This window comes from Schistocerca nitens, chromosome 1 (assembly GCF_023898315.1).
Source record: "Schistocerca nitens isolate TAMUIC-IGC-003100 chromosome 1, iqSchNite1.1, whole genome shotgun sequence".
In the NCBI taxonomy this organism is placed as follows: Eukaryota; Metazoa; Arthropoda; class Insecta; order Orthoptera; family Acrididae; genus Schistocerca; species Schistocerca nitens.
In genome coordinates this window covers 537,085,476-537,099,796 of record NC_064614.1, presented here as the reverse complement: position 1 = coordinate 537,099,796, position 14,321 = coordinate 537,085,476, and the positions used below count along the sequence as shown (strand labels likewise).

Below are 14,321 nucleotides of genomic sequence, written 5' to 3'. Positions count from 1 at the left end.
AATTCTGCAGCCTAGTCGAAACAATCTTGGCATCATGTGGACGGGCATTATCTTATTACAGAATAATTCTGTCGGTCAATATTCCTGGGCGTTTGGACTTGATAGCGCGTTTCAATTTTTGCAGAGCATCCAAGCACCGCTGTGCATCAACTGTGGCACCTTGTTCCAAAAAAGTCAGTGAGCAGGGAGTTGACGGTCGGCGCCATTGTGTTACAGGATAATGTCCGCCCACATGTGCCCGCATGTTGCCAAGGTTGTTTCGAATACATTCCAGACATTTCGCTGGGAAGCACTTACACATCGTCCATACAGTCTTGATTTCTCCCCATGGGATTTCCCATATTTTTTGGAGCCCTGAATGAAGAAATTCGTAGTCGTCCATTTGCTTCTGACGAAGATGTCCACGCTTGGGTACAATCATGTTCCGTAGGCGAAGGAAAGCATTTTTCCATGAAGGCATTGGACGTTTTGTCTCACATGTGTTAAATGTATTAACAGTTATGGTGATTACTTTCGAATCGATAGTGAATTTACTTACTTTTCCATCTGTCTCCTTTCCATTTGATTGCCCCTTATACTTAAACCGTATCTCTGGACCGAGCTTGTTACTCTTTTGTATCTGCAGAATCACTGTTGTGTTTGGAATGTTGGGTTAGTCCACCAGCAGACCCTTTCAAATTCTTTATTAGTGTGAAGTATCATGTATTTTACTATCTTTAATATGTGTAAAGGCCGACGAACTGATTTCTTAGGATGTTCCTGTCCTTTGAAGTCTTCAGATTACGGGAACGTTAATACAAAAGAATGTTTTGCTGCTGCCATTTCAGAGAACATTCTCCGTTTCATTTACACAGCGACGGCTATAGGCCAGCAATTTCAGTGAGACCTGCAACAAAAAAAAACCTTGCTTAGTTTTCTGGCAGTATAGAACAAAATAACATTGTTTTATCTTACTATAAAAGCTATGAATAGAGTTTAAATTGCACGAGTTTCAAATAATTGAAAAGCTACTCGGACGTTCTGTATATTTCTTTCTTTGCTTAAGATTACAAATCATTATTGGTCTTGACGCTAATCTAAGGTTTTTTTTGTTCACTGTTACAAATCGTAACAGCCATAACTTACATGTAATAAATTTCGTTCTTGTACCTATTATAATTTTAACATATGGACTGTTCACAGTTCTGTAGCAGATACCTACATTTATTTTTGGTAACGTAGTTTTTCCTGAGAACGTAAACATATGTTCTGTATAGACAGACAGCTTCGTTGATCCTGATTTCATTCCCTAATATGTTATTTGTACGCGAGCCATTAGATACTGAATATCTCAGTTTCTGTGTATTATGCTCGCTCTCATTTTCCGTCACAAAACTTTTTTTCAGTTGTTTTATCCTTAGTTTTTTCTCGGAACACTACATGACATTAATGATAAAAACCGAGTAATAATGAGTCGTTAGCTTCTAATACTTCTTCAATTCTGCGATTTTTTGTTCTTAAACGGTGTAAAAATTTTCTTGCTGGCCACCAATTTTTAGTGTAAAATACTCTGAGAAGCCTCTATATCTAAAAGGCCACATTCTGTAAACGATAAGAATGCTGTATTCCTCTCTTCTGTTGTCGATACATGTCATTCGTTAAGCATTTAATTTCGTTTATTTGTTTACTTGCTTGCTTAGCGTGGGTTGGATTAGGACCTTAAGAAACTACTTCCAAAAATGTTTAGTCACCATTACAGAGCTTATATTGCTCTATCATATTTTAATTAACTAAACAAATAATGTTTTTATCTGTATTCGTTGTAATCGTTTCGATAATTTATATGAATATATTATAATATAAATACATAAATACACTTGATGATGGAGATTTTGTTGAAACCCGTGGTCGAAGTAAATAAATTGTGAATGGTGACAGCTATCTTCTTGATTCGTTTGATAACAACTCAGGTTAACAAATTCTTCAATTATTTCAAAATGAAATGAAGAAGAATGAAGTTATAAAGCTACGGTTAATTTAAACTGTAGAATAAATAATTTACTAAGGGCTGACGTAAGATTTAGTATTGGAACGTAATTCAAATTTGTTGCTCTCCTTTCCTTCTCGCATCATCCAGTGGGGAGTCAACGTTGTAGGGTCACAATTCTGCATGTACCTGTTTATGGTCGCGTGCGCCACAGTATTCGTGTCGTTTCGTGCTGCTTGCACGTTTGCACTCTCTTGTTTCTCGTGTCTCGTACGACGCCATTTTCACCTTGCGTGGAGATAAACTGATAAAAAATGTATGCGGTAAACTGCTTCACGTATGTTTCTGGCTTTTGAACACTTTCAAGTTTCTAGCATTGTCGTGTGTATTCCTGCAGTTGGCTGTTACTGCGTCTCTTGGTGTCTCGGCTTCCCCAGCGCCTTAAATGAAACTGATTTTGCACAAAATTTCCATACAGGATCTGTCCCAGGTGCTAGACGTTTGTCACACCATTTACGGGCGATCTATTTGCTTTTACGTGTATTTAAATCAGTACGTCTGTGTTTGCGATAGTGAGACAGCATACAATGCTACTACAAGACAGGTTGGTTACATTTAACGAAACGATACACCTCACTTACAATTCTTTAAAAATTTTAACATCCTCTGTTGTCAGATAACTGTTTAAATCGTAATGTCATTGCAAATGGATTCAGAGCGCTACATCCACTACTCAGAAGTAGTTTACTCCCTCGTTCAGCAGAAAATAACTCTGGAGACGACATACCATGGCTAATAACTAGCGAGTTAGGAAGAAGGAAATTAGTTTTACAACTCGTTTTGGCTTATTCCGTTGTGTTTATCATCTACTTGCCGATGGTCCGTGTAACAGGATGTACAGAAAGTAGTACTAAGCTCAAATGAGGAAGGGGAGGAGGAGGAGGTCAATTTGTGAGTTTAAATGATCTTCTTCTCAGTGAGAAAGCACAATATTAAACACTGCACGTTAGTACTCCATTAGGTTGTAATGCTAATTTTATAGTAGACAAGCATAATATATTCTCAAAAAGAAAGTGGGCAAATCATAATGCATAGATTTTTTATAGCTACGGTATTCCCACCTTAAATAAACTCTATGATTTAATCGGTTCTTAATGCCCTTTCACTGCATACCACCACGCTACACGACTTCTAATTTTTGTCCATGTCTTACTGTGGAAGGTCTACTATTCAAAGAATGGATATAAGGAGGTAATTAACCATACAGTTAATGTAAAGTGGAAAAACAGGAACTTGTTTAACCGAGCTACGTTTGTATCTCTCAGCTCTCAGCGAAGAGTGAACATACTGAACCCTTATGAATTGTAATCAAAGTTTCCAATCCTTTAATTTCTCATTTTAGTCAAAGCACACAGCAAACAGCTTCGAGAATCAATATTAAATACACCAAAAATGTGAAATATATAGCGCTTACGCATAAGTAAATATGTATAAAATAGGAAGCTTCTTCCTTAAAACAGTCACCATAGCTTATTGTACAAAAGCTTCCATCAGACTGAAACTACCACATAAAGTCTACGATGTTCTAGAAAATTCATTAGATCTGGAGAGTATGCAACAAACTTTGCAGTATGTTCCTAATAGAACAGACTGGGCTCAACGTCCGACTCACTTTGAGAACCAATAATAAAGTTGCGTTGAGTGTACACCAAACTCGTGCGAAGCACAAGAAAAGAAACACAGAACATCGAAGTGATCCATATAGCCCGAAAGGGACGTTTCCTGGACGTACTGAAGAGGCCTGAAATATTCGCCCACCAATTAAAAGAACCATACAACCTGAACTGCTTAACGCTGATACGAATATGCTGGGACCATACCCAACAGTGGGGGTTAAGCTGTGATCTTTACACGAACCTGACTCTCTGCCTCTCTCTCTCTTCTCTCTCTTTCTTTCTCTCTCTCTCTCTCCTCTCTCTCTCTCTCTCTCTTTCTCTCTCATTCTCTCTCTCTCTCTCTCTCTCTCTCGTCGCAAACCGATATAAATAGACACATCAAAGGCGCAGGACTGAAATGTTATTTGTAAGATTCTCCGTTATTTAATTTTGATTTTGTATACCATTCAAAATTTAATCTTAGTACCTGTTTAGTCTTAGACGGAGCGACTGTAATCTCGACGTAGGCCTACAAAATGCAGGTGGTGACACCACCAAAATTCATCGTATTATGTGTGTCTCCATCCTCTGTAAATTCTCCACTGACATTCTTTGTTCCAGCATCCGCAGCAGTTAACTGACTGGTATCAACAGGAATAAAGCATCATCCACGGCATTAGTATCTTCACCAGCAACAGCAACTCTGGAACAAAACAGAACATTACACTCATCAATTCATAGGATCAAAGACTATGATATAAACCTATCTATCAATTCGCATATCATAACCATCGAACGAATATCTTCTATTTACTTCCTTAACCTTCTAATATCATCGCAATAAATTGTATAGCTATGGCTGAAGAGCAGAAATACCTGCTGCCGGCTCGCCCCGAAAGAAGAATGGAATACCAATAGTGGACACTCCACTCAGCACTAGTTACTCCGCAACTACCATGGTGGTGAGTACGAGGTGCATTCAAGTTCTAAGGCCTCCGATTTTTTTTTCTCCGGACTGGAAAGAGATAGATACATGCGCATTGTTTTAAAATGAGGCCGCGTTCATTGTCAATACGTCCCAGAGATGGCAGCACTGTACGGAAGATGGAATTTTACCGCCAGCGGCGAGAATGAGAACTGTTTTAAATACTTAAAATGGTGACGTTTTCCTTACTTGAACAGCGTGCAATCATTCGTTTTTTGAATTTGCATGGTGTGAAACCAATTGAAATTCATCGACAGTTGAAGGAGACATGTGGTGATGGAGTTATGGATGTGTCGAAAGTGCGTTCGTGGGTGCGACAGTTTAATGAAGGCAGAACATCGTGTGACAACAAACCGAAACAACTTCGGGCTTGCACAAGCCGGTCTGACGACATGATCGAGAAAGTGGAGAGAATTGTTTTGGGGGATCGCCGAATGACTGTTGAACAGATCGCCTCCAGAGTTGGCATGTCTGTGGGTTCTGTGCAAACAATCCTGCATCACGACCTGAAAATGCGAAAAATGTCATCCAGGTGGGTGCCACAAATGCTGACAGGCGACCACATGGCTGCCCGTGTGGCATGTTGCCAAGCAACGCGCAACGACAGAATGAATGGGACTTTCTTTTCGTCGGTTGTGGCAATGGATGAGACGTGGATGCCATTTTTCAATCCTGAAACAAAGCGCCAGTCAGCTCAATGGAAGCACACAGTTCCACCGCCACCAAAAAAATTTCGGGTAACCGCCAGTGCTGAACAAATGATGTCCCATGTTCTGGGACAGCGAGGGCGTAATCCTTACCCATTGCGTTCCAAAGGGCACTACGGTAACAGGTGCATCCTACGAAAATGTTTTGAAGAACAAATTCCTTCCTGCACTGCAACAAAAACGTCCGGGAAGGGCTGTGTGTGTGCTGCTTCACCAAGGCAACGCACCCGCACATCGAGCTAACGTTACGCAACAGTTTCTTCGTGATAACAACTTTGAAGTGATTCCTCATGCTCCCTACTCACCTGACCTGGCTCCTAGTGACTTTTGGCTTTTTCCAACAATGAAAGACACTCTCCGTGGCCGCACATTCACCAGCCGTGCTGCTATTGCCTCAGCGATTTTCCAGTGGTCAAAATAGACTCCTAAAGAAGCCTTCGCCGCTGTCATGGAATCATGGCGTCAGCGTTGTGAAAAATGTGTACGTCTGCAGGGCGATTACGTCGAGAAGTAACGCCAGTTTCATCGATTTCGGGTGAGTAGTTAATTAGAAAAAAAATCGGAGGTCTTAGAACTTGAATGCACCTCGTACAATGCTGCACTTGACCAGATGTGTGTATTACTTTAGTTACTTACGATCACACTCAGCACGCCTTTTATCTATTTTCAACAGATCCGAAGATCTTCAGTAGCTGAATGAAAGCGCTAATCAGTTTAAGAAAAGTGTGACGTTAGACTGTGGTGAAAGACATTTCAGCTCTCATACCTATTATGCGTCTCTAATACAAGGCGCCGATTTCATGGTCTAAGATAATATTCTATATTATTTGACGTCTTCTTAAAGATAGCCGAAACGTTTTCGAACTAATGGTTGCGCAGTTCTTACAAGATCTTTCTGTTACCAGTTTCTAAATTTTATATCACGTTACATTCCGTTGTGTGAGATCATCAACTACCTTGTGCATGGGTACACAGCAATAATAAGTGTTCTGAATACACACGAACCCATTGTGAGGACGTTGTGATACTGAATCCATGTATATACCATTTGGGAAATGATGTGTAATCAAGTGGAATGTAAGAGGGCTGGAACTTTAATAGTGGCAACTATTTATTTACAGCGTACAAAATAGAGTGTTCAAAGTTTTACCGACCTTCAGAGTAGTCACCAGCATTGTGTATAACCCGTTGCCAGCGATGTGGAAGTCGCAGGATATTCTCAGCAGTGCCAGCTGTGTTGACAGTTCGAGCGGCGCGGTCTATTGCCCGACGAATTTGTAGCAGTTCTGAAGCGAATGCCGTGAAGTGTTTTCTTCAGTTTAGAAATCGAGTTGTACTTACGAGGGCTTAAGTCATGGAAGAGCAGTATGTGGTATAGCTCTTAACAACCTTAGCAGTCAAACAAATCAGTAACAGCTTACACTGTACGTGCTTGAGCATCGTCCTGCAAAATGATAGTCAGGTCCTGCAGAAAGTGTCATCGCTTCTGTCTCTATTGTGTTCATTTTTGGAACACAACCTACGACCAACATAGAGACAGAAGTGATGACACTTTCTGCAGGACCTGACTATCATTTTGCAGGACAATGCTCAAGCACGTACAATGCAAGCTGTTTCTGATTTGTTTCACTGATGGGGCTTCTAAGTGTTATACCACCTACTCTACTCCCCTGACTTAAGTCCTCGTGAGTTCAACTCGATTTCTAAACTGAAGGAAACACTTCAACGCATTCGTCGGGCAATATACCGCCCCGCTGGAACTGTCAACACAGCTGGCACTGCTAAGAGTATCCTACGACTTCCACCTCGCTGACAACGGGTTATACACAAAGCTGGTGACTTCTTTGAAGGTCAGTTTCCACTATTAAAGTTCCAACCCTCGTATTTATCGGTGTCTTCCGCATTAACTCGTACTCGCACCCACCTTGTATCAACCTATGTAGCTAGTGATGAGTGGTTGTTCTTTACTTTTGTTTGTACTGGCATGCTGTTGCCGTAGTCGCGAAACGTAGATGAATCTTTGAATTTTGAAGCACTGCTTGCTTGTCAAAATCTGCTAATTGTCTGCAAGTGATATAAAAATTAGAAATTTTAAACAGCCGAAGGTGACAAAATCGTTTAAACCTTCAAAAACCCTTCTGTGAAGGTTAATTTACACAGCAATGCCAGATACGTGTTAAGAAAGGGATGTGATCGAACGCGTTTGTGAATCTGTAGCGCGAGGGGATGGTCAGAGCTATTGTGCCACCAGCTTCAGTATCAAATACCGCCAGAAGAAAACTAATTTAAGATTGACGACTGTTGGAAGTCTTACTGGTTGAGATTAGCTACGCACGTTTGTCGTTCACGAAACGATAATTTTATCTCATAGCGAACAGGTCTGTTCCGTTAACGCCGTATTAAATAGGAAGTTCGAAAAGGCACGTGGCTTGATCTTGGAGAATCTGGCAGGAAGGAAAGAACGGATGGGAGGGTCGAACTGGAGGGAGGAAGAAGCCCCGTAACGACGATCCACATAAATCCGCGGCCAAATTGTGGGGTACGGCCGCCGCGTGGCAATAACTCAGGGCCGGCTGATGGCTAAATTGAATGAAGGGCGTTAGCGGCGGGGGGTACGGCACCTGTGCTTCCACGGGCTGTCTCTACTCCTGCCAGCGCTGCACCGCTGCTCCACTGTACAGCTCACTTCACTCCTACTGAGGATAAATTTGTTTGTTCGTTTGCTGCATGAAGTTCGTGTGTTGTCGTCTACATGCTATGACGGACCTGCATTAATGATATAACTAACAATAATAGTTACACTAAGAAAATCATGTACAAGTATGGTATTCAGTCACAATTCGTGTTTACATTATTGTTTTAAACTAACTGGACGAAACGTTAGAGCCAGTACAGATGCGCTCACCAAAAACTACGGTTCGGTAGTTTTGGTAAGTACATAAATGACGTCGTAAATGGTAGGACTACCAGTAGTATTGGTAGCACTGGCATGGAAAGAAACACAAATGAATGTGAGAGAGACGAACTGGGAGCCAACGACTTCTCTGTGTTTTGTTTGTTTTTTGTTTGGTTTGCACATAATTAGAACCGCACATTGTTCACTTCAGTCCATTTTGTACTTTACGTCCTTAAAAGCTATATACTGCATATTATAAGAAAAAATAGCTGCTGACATAACTTATGTGCTCTTATATAACCAAAATAATTACTTTTGATGCAAGTACTGTTTACATGCACAAACACAAAAAATCTATATAATTGTTTTTGTTATTTTGTACTCAATAGAAAGTTCTTCATCATGATCAAAGGCAAGAGTTTCCTGTTATAACTGCGAAAGTTTTTTTAGCAGTAACAGAAACGTGTTTTATATAAGCTCAATGAAGTATTGAACTGATATTTGATATGTTTCTATTTTCTATTTTTTCAATTTTATCTTTTTTAAGAAAATTTAGTTTTCCAGCACTATATCATAAATCAGTGTTTCTTTATTTTTACTACAACATCCCTCTGTTTCAAATTACAAATCAACAGTTTCGAATAAAACCCGAACTAATCAATGACAGTGTCAATTTTGCTATAAATTCAGTTTTTTAAGTAACAGGCAAGAGGATAACTATGTTGAACAAAAATGTTCTATAGGTCGAAAGGTCCTTTATATAGCCACAATCAGTTTTTAGACCGTTCTCCGATTCCGGTTTCTAGCGTAATATAGTAAGACACTCATTGCATGCACAAACGAAGTGATCGAAATGAGATAACGCCTGATAGGTATGCAAGACATCTAACATACAGGTAAAGCGGTTAAGATCTTAACTGGCCAACTCTACTAGGGAAACTACCTCAGTCTATACTTACTTACGATAGTCTACAGTAGGCTGCGGTAACTTTACGATTCTAGGCACCCACTGTGCACAGATGGATCATTAAGTCTTTACAGATGGGGCAGCGATCGAGTCTCGTGTTCAACCGCACGTACGCTGCCTCTGCGTGAACATAAGGCAGAAATGATCGTTGAGACATTTATGATACAAGCCGCATTGTGCCTAAACATGGGTCAGTGTAAGGACATGACAGTATAACGCAAAGGGGCAATCTTGTTTCGCCGTGCTCATGGCCATACGGCGTGTGAAGTAGCTGCATTCGTTGTTGTTTCTCGGCGGACTGTTCATCGCATGTACTAGCTGTGGTGCAATACATGTCGCCACGAAACCCCACGTCAGACTTATTGTCGAAATAGATCCTGACTGAGATGGACGGGAGACGCGTTTCACGGCTTGTGAATAAAAATAGCTTTCACTCAAGAGGCCATTGCTCACACAGCCACATAAAGAAGAGACGACAACAGCAAAGTTCTTCCCTCTGAAAGTGACTCGTTTTCTGAACACTTCCACAGCCTTTTACATTTCGGGTGGTCTGCATAATCACCTGACGTGAATCCAATAGAGAGCCTACGTGACAGCGGGTAAAATGCTGTTATCAGCATTCCCGCAGTTTGGTGAATGCTACGTTCCTGTATAACATTACGGACGTACTTCCTAACCCAATCAACTCGGTTATCTAGTCCAGAGGCGGAACTACGCGGTATTAAATGATTACTGTAATGATTTGTCAAGGGGTGACTAACTTTTTGTCCGGTGGTCTTACAATAATGACATGAGTGATTACAATTCAGCTTGTGGGTTTTGCAGCCTGTAACTGCTTATAATCGAAGAACTGGTGTCTGAGGGAACAGTGAAACTTGCAGTTATAATGAAGAAAGACACTGTCTGAGTCACCTGGCATGTTTTATTAAGAAAAACGGATTATAATCTGTGATACACGGCATCTTCTGATCGATACATCTAATAATTACGAAGCGAGGATTTTTAATCTTAATCGTAGCCCTGCTGATATACTCCGCTTCGCAGTAACGTGGTGTACGGATCTGAGGATGATATGTATCACAGGTGTAGACATGTTATCCTAGTAAAACATACTAAGTGGCCCAGCCTTCATTATTATTACTACTTAATCTAAAAGGTATAAACTATACCGAAAACTGAAGAAATGTAACTAAAAGATGATGACAAAAGAGAAAGAATGCAAAATAGAAGGAGATATAGCCTAAGTCCCATGGAAGATACCTTGGGTTGTGCCCTTAGGATATACTCGTACATCGTGCCTTCACTCACGGCTAGTTTCCAACATTCCATTGCCGGCCGCGGTGGTCTAGCGGTTCTAGGCGCGCAGTCCGGAACCGCGCGACTGCTACGGTCGCAGGTTCGAATCCTGCCTCGGGCATGGATGTGTGTGATGTCCTTAGGTTAGTTAGGTTTAAGTAGTTCTAAGTTCTAGGGGACTGATGACCATAGATGTTAAGTCCCATAGTGCTCAGAACCATTTGAACCAACATTCCATTACTATTACTCTTCTATGCAGGTATGGCTAAGTCTCATCTTACAGTTGTTTTAGCACTTATAAGGAGACACACGAAGTGCAGCTGTTTTCCTCCTAGATAAATTAACAGCATACAACCACCGAATGAAGACGAAACAGGGTACCACGCTGACAGCGCGCCTACAGGTAAAAAGAGTTCAGTGCACGCTGGCCGCCGTACCATTCCCATTACGGTCACCGTATCTTATAAAACATTTATTATGGGTTTGGGGTTTGCTGTTCCAATTCTAATTAACTTCTTTTCAGAGCAGTAGCGAACTTCGTCTTACGTAAAGTGATGAAACCATCTGTATCTCTTCTGTTGTGCCGGATGAGATGGCCAAGACGTTAAGACGCAACACTGTATTCGGAAGTAGCGGAATTCGAAAATCCGTACGTTTTATTGATTTAAATTTCTTCCTCAGCGACTACCACCAGGAGCGTTCCTTTAACACGACACAGGTCTATTACTCACCCCATCTTTTACAGACGAGCTAGAGCTGATTCTGCCACGACGACACCTAATAGTCTCATTTTCCTAAATCCCTCCGTCAGTGGTGGTGCTTTTCATTGGCACAGAATTGCATTTGAATTATACTGGAACACAGACTTTCGGATTATTCAGTCACACTAAAATGCTGTCATTTGGCCTTCTTGAATTCGAAATACTCTTATCTGATATCCATACTAACGTGTCAGAGATTCGAAGAACGCGCAGTTAGAAACTTAACGAGCAAAGAAATTCCTTGCTACTACTTCCGAAAGCAGCCAATATCTGCATCGTCTCCATTGCAACACGAATTTGACTAACTTAGTTACAAGGAATTAAACTGCATTTCATTTTTCAAGATTCTTAAAGGTTCAGATCATGGCCTTATCGCTCCATGCCTTTTCTAACTTATTGCGGTAAGTGCCTATCTCAGCAGATGGTGCAAATGTTGCGTTTTTTTCTGCAAAATCTGCCTCCCAAACAAACGCCATAAAATCCTTTCTTCAGACCAATTGCGTTTTTTGGGTGACTTATTTCTGATGGACCATTAGAGAATGTGACATGTAACAGTTCGTGAGTAATGCCCTTTCAAGGCCAGGGTCAGCACTCGATTTTAATGTGTCAGGCAATTACACAACAGTACACACTCCACTCTAAGGTGAAACACTCAATCTGTGACGTTAATAAGGTATCTGCATTATTGGACTCCTTCAAGTTTTCGCAGAATTCTTTGCTAGTGTTAATGTTTTCAGGTAATGAGTAATGAGCAGCTGAGAAAGCGAAATAACTTCATAATGATAAATTCTAGGTAGGCTAATCTCTCTCGGGTTGCATTTTAACTATAATTTCTTCGGCAAGATGCGTCACTCCACACATGCTATTGACTACAAGGCAAATTCTATTTAGGCGAGAAGAATGACTCAGTCTTAACGACAGCACTCACTCTGTGAGGCACACAACAGACAGGGCAGCAAGCAATGGCCTTCTGTGCAGTCCCCGTGGTTACAATTAGGCTGCTCTCAGGCATAACCAGCTCAACGTCTTGATAACGCAAGAAAAAGCAAAGATAGCGAACAATGTCGTCACCAGCAAAATTGGAACTCATAACTTCTGCTGACTTTGCAGTTTACGTTATCTATATTTACAACGATATGCAGCGGATTATGTCTAGTATTATTGACAAATCAGCTTAAACCATACACAGGCCTGGAGTTACCTTCTCACACGTGAGTCGCACCGCGTTTCATTCCACCGGGAAATATTGCTGAGCGCAGGTTGCGGCGTTACATTTGTACCAACACCGCTTTACCGATACATTGGCGAAGAAGGTGTAGATACTTCAAAGTTTTCCCCATACGACCAAAGCACCTTGACCATCGTCGAACAACATTCTCGCTACGAAATTGCCTTTTGGTATGCTGCGGTAAATGGAAGATGACTTGCAATAGGATCAGAGGAATTCATAAGAATTTATGCGTGAAGTGGGTTGAATTTTGTTAGTCTGTTATATCGATGCAATAAACTTTTAACAGTTACACAAAACGAGCTGAAATTTGAACTGAGTGATTTTAGACACCTCTTGACAGAAAATGACATGCTCATGTGACCAGTCTGCTCGATTTCAGTTTATCCGGAACAGCAAATGCAAGGAAAGCAAACTTTCAACGGTGTTGGCTAGCGCTTTGGATTCCTCTGATGAAATCAATCGGCCCTAAAATCATTAAAATTATTAGCGTTCTATGTTAGGCCATTAAAAGTTATCTGATGTATGATCGACTGAAGCTATGAAATACAACAGATCAACCTCGAAATACGACTTTTGCGTATCAAAGAAACCTTGATTTAACTCTTAATCTTTATACGTCGCGAAGAAGGGCAACATACATAACCAAACAAGAATTAGCACGAATCGAAAACAGCACATTGGTCAAGCCAAATATGATTTACACAAGGTTTTCACACTTGTCGAAGTTAGCTGTAATTTTTTATAGTCCTCAGTCTGCCTTATAATTTATCGAGAACTTTATGGCATGATCACGGAAAAATAAACCTTCTGTCCTTTCATTACTTTTCTCCTTTCTTCTTCTTACCTTGCAATTTTGGCCTCAATCACAGTCATTCATACAATTTACCAGTTGTTTTCTTTCCCTAATCGGTTATGTTCTTATATCTCTCAGTTTAATCGGTTTCCTCTGCCTTCTTCGTGCTCACCGATATCACAGCTCGTAGTCCGTATTTGCCCTTCTTAAACCTTGTACAGCTGATAAATAATAATAATAATGTCGTGTGACGATGGCCTCCCGTCGGATAGACCGCTCGCCTGGTGCAAGTCTTTCGCTTTGACCGCACTTCGGCGACTTGCGCGTCGATGGGAATGAAAATGATGATGATTAGGACAACACAACATCCAGTCCCTGAGCGGAGAAAATCTCCGCCCCAGCCGGGACTCGAACCTGGGCCCTTAGGATTGACAGTCCGTCGCGCTGACCACTCAGCTACCGGTGGCGGACCACAACTGATAATGCCAATAAACGTTAGTATTTCATCTATAATCGCACAGTGACAAATTTCTGTATGCTACCTTGTTAAATATAAGATAGGACCTGTTACACTAACTGCGTCAGGTAAAACACAAGAATGCGTGAATAATAATAATAATAAATTCATTTTATGTCTCAGTCTCTTTACTTTTGCGTCAACTGCTACCTTTAATTTGTGGTCCGTATTCCAGCTTTATATTTTCATGTAACATTTTCTCTTTAGCGATACAGGTCTCGCCATCATCCACGCAGCTAATTTCAGATGGCCTAGCAAATTCTTTAACATCTTGTCTCTTTATGGGTCTGAGTTCCTTCGGACTTCTCTAACTCTCTCTTCCCATCACCTCTCATTATTGTATTTAATATTTTTTCATCTCTTTCACATAATAATTTCCTCGATCCTGAACACCCCGCATTTTAATAAATCCGACGTCCGTACTTCCTTTACTTCACATATTCTTGTTATCTCAGATCTCTAGCAAACAGACTGCATCTTTTGGTCTCGTAGAATCTTTTTTTATTCAGCCCTCGATAACTCCTCACGTAGAAATCCAAGTGATGAA

At 40.9% G+C, this 14,321-nt stretch overlaps 1 long non-coding RNA gene across 2 annotated transcripts in view; it reads right to left on the bottom strand.

Moving 5' to 3' along the window:
- Positions 1 to 625: 625 nt before the first annotated feature.
- Positions 626 to 14,321, bottom strand: part of LOC126236306 (uncharacterized) — a 423,963-nt gene continuing 410,267 nt past the window's right edge. For both annotated transcript variants that reach the window (XR_007544891.1, XR_007544893.1), the window contains exons 2-3: positions 4,109 to 4,324; positions 626 to 886 (exon numbers count right to left, since the gene is read on the bottom strand). This is a non-coding gene — a long non-coding RNA (uncharacterized LOC126236306). The remainder of the gene's footprint in view (positions 887 to 4,108; positions 4,325 to 14,321) is intronic.